Source organism: Chiloscyllium punctatum, chromosome 17, assembly GCF_047496795.1.
Source record: "Chiloscyllium punctatum isolate Juve2018m chromosome 17, sChiPun1.3, whole genome shotgun sequence".
Classification (NCBI taxonomy): Eukaryota; Metazoa; Chordata; class Chondrichthyes; order Orectolobiformes; family Hemiscylliidae; genus Chiloscyllium; species Chiloscyllium punctatum.
This window is the reverse complement of record NC_092755.1, coordinates 15,983,592-15,986,849: the sequence shown is the minus strand read 5'-3', so window position 1 is coordinate 15,986,849 and position 3,258 is coordinate 15,983,592. Positions and strand designations below refer to the sequence as shown.

General features: G+C 41.6%; 1 non-coding gene across 1 annotated transcript; it reads left to right on the top strand.

The window, feature by feature from the left end:
• Positions 1-2,281: 2,281 nt before the first annotated feature.
• Positions 2,282-2,363, top strand: trnas-acu (transfer RNA serine (anticodon ACU)). Its single transcript has one exon. It is a non-coding gene; the product is annotated as a tRNA-Ser (tRNA).
• Positions 2,364-3,258: the final 895 nt, after the last annotated feature.

Here is a 3,258-nt window from a genome sequence, read left to right as displayed (position 1 = left end):
ATGACGGAGTTTATTCACGAGATTTGGAAATGCTGGAGCAAAAACACGCAAATATGATGTAAACAAATGAGATTTTCACATAACGCGAGGTTTGAATGAGTAAATCGGGGAAAGTCCCTCTTTCGAGTGAATCAATAACTATCGTTTGAGCTTGAAAACCATTAGGGAATGATTAAGAAAAGTTTGGATGAGAGTTTCTTCCACGCAATAGAGTTATTTAAATCGTGAACGACTTTACAGAAGTAAAACGTAGAAGCTGACTTCAGAGTGGTTTAAAAGATACACGAAAAAACGTACAAGGAGAGAATTTACCATTGAGTGAAAGTCAGTATGGTTGCGTAACAATTTCGAATTTGTTGACATCAGACACAAAGATATTTCATGAACACGTACAACTGAATAAGACTGAGTATAACAAGTTCATGGATTGGTAAGGTGTGGCGTATTATTCAAGGTGAAACTCGGTAAATGGCGCTGATGTCCTAAAATAACTGCAGACAGAATTGATATCCTAATGACTAGGAATTGAATCGTCACTTGGAGATGCAACACCTACTTTAAAGATTTGACCACATTCACATGATGTTATGTACATTTCGTACATTCTTAACTCCACCCAAGAAATCCACCAAGAAGACTGGGTCCTTTTGTATTGTTAACCCTCTGTACTTCTCTGCAGCACGCCAGTTAAGATAAAATACGCTCACACCAAAATTCAGTTCAATACAATATTCAAACGGTCCTATGTGATTTCTTTTTTTATTATTGCAGCAACCTTTGTGAGTTTGTAAAAAAACTGTGTAACATGAAACCAGTTCAACTTCTATTTTCCCAGAATTTAAAGTAGTGCACATGAGAAACGTTATCCAACTGGTGAAAAATCACCTTCGGCTCTCTCTCCACATAGTCTCTTCACGTTTTAGATACTTGCAGTATGTTTGTTGATCAAGGAGTCATTATCCAGAAAAGGTTGTTTCTCAATCCACAAACACGGGTATTTTCCCATAAACTTGGCTTTGCTCAATATCACCTTCTGTCCGTACCCCTCAACACGACGACAAATTGAAGCTGCTCCATGTGAGGCTCAAAATTAAAACTTCGGCACAGCACAGCCCACTATACTGGAACAGAGATACCGTGCACTGGTCACCTTCAGCACAGGAGCAACACATTAATGCTTACCTCCACATTCCTGGTTTTACCTTAACGTTTGGGAAACCGAGTTTCTCTGATTCCATGGCAAGTAAACGGGGATTATATTATCATCTTCAACAGTGGTTCTGTCCCCGAGTGAGGAAAGTGGTGAGGTACTCATTGTAAAGATGGATAGATTGATGAAATGTACAATTTCATCTTTTGCCTTCATTAACTCATGAGCTTTTTATTTTGTTTTGCATCTGTAGAAATCTTAAAATCTTCATCTTGAACAGACTCAATGACAGATAGTGCAAACTCCCTCTGAATTCTTCCACCGCATTCCGCTGTTTGGGAAGTATTCCTGTTGTGGGAAATGCACTTCCCCGTGTGTCACGTGCTGCTCCCAGCATGCGCTCTGGCACTGCACTCATTTTCCTTCTGACACTTGCTCACTCTGTTGCTGTGATCATACAGTGACTTGGTGTCGCACGCCCAGGAAAATGATACGCATCAAGGTTTTTGCATTGTTGAGATCAATTGTCAGTTTAGCCTTATTTTGGATTTTGAAATTGTCTGTTCTGTACACAAGTGCGTGTCAAAAACATCTGAGTGGAAGTTAGGTCTTCGGAATAATGACATTGAGCACTATGCACTCTCCTCCAGTCTGGAAAACAATTCCTCACAGGCAATTTAATAGACAATAGACAGTCGGTGCAGGAGTGGGCCATTCTGCCCTTCGAGCCAGCACCACCATTCATTATGGTCATGCCCTGAACATCCTCAGTCTGTATCCTGTTCCTGCCTTATCCCCATAACCCTTGATTCCACTATCCTTAAGAGCTCTATCCAACTCTTTATTGAAAGAACACCTCCTGCTGTCTCGGGTTCTTCATTCCGTTGACTTCAAATTTCACAGAATTCAACAGACCTTGTTACATAGTCATTTCCTCATTTTTGTTCAGATCACTGTGTGCACAGTGTGAAAGTGGGAGTGCACTTGCCCCACAACCCAGGGGTCAGACCATAGTCTTGGAACCGAACTGTATTATTTGTCATTTCACCAACACCAGGGAGAAATATCTGCTGCTCTGCATAATTTACGAAATTCAATTATACATAAGGTCAGAGCTTCTTGAGTATCTGTGATGTGGTGGCCGAGAGGTTAAGGCGATGGATTACTAATCCATTGTGCTCTGCACGCGTGGATTCGAGTCCCACTGTCATCAACGGCTTTCAATGGTGCGGTTTTTCAGCTGTCACATTGAAACTGGAACTCCAACGGTCAGTTTATATGCATTGTTGCTATTACAAAATCTCAAGGGATAGTTTGCGCCGTTTGACTAAACTGCATTGAAATCTAGTTTGCTTTGGGATAATGAAAAGGAGCGCGATTTTCTTTTTCAAGTCAAGCTGCTGTTAACGTTTTTTCGTATGAGAGCTGCGAAATGCATGTTTATGCAAAGGGAATCTTAATTAATGTTTTGTCAGATGAAATCTGGAGGAAGTTGAGTAGAAGTAATTCATCCTGGTGAGAAGAGCACAGTGAAACAGCACAAAATAATGGAGATATTTCAAAAGGGGCAGGGCGTGGGTGTAGGGGCACTGAGAACTGGCTGTAAATGCACAGTGGAGAATTGCCGCTGTGGGTGCCGTGCATGGGCACGGAGAGACTTACACATTGGTCTCGCCCTCGCCCCTTGCTCTCGCCGTTGATGAATGCTGGACATAAGGCACAGATAAACACAAGATGTGGGAAGCAAGCTCCCTCTCGTTATGCACACACTGGATGCATCACATTGAACTATGAACAACTGGAGAAATCAGCATGTTACCTATAGGGATTGAAACTAAACTGTGGATCATTAACCGCAGATTCATGGAACATAAACATGAAAAATGATTTAAAATGTAGGGTGGAGGGTTGCTTCGCTGAGCTGTAACTTTGATATCCAGACGTTTCATTACTTGGCTAGGTAACATCATCATCAGTGGCGACCTCCAATTGAAGTAAAGCCGTTGTCTCCTGCTTTCTATTTATATTTTTCTTCTCGATGGGGTTCCTGGGGTTTGTGGTGATGTCATTTCCTGTTCGTTTTCTGATGGGTTGATAGATGGCATCTA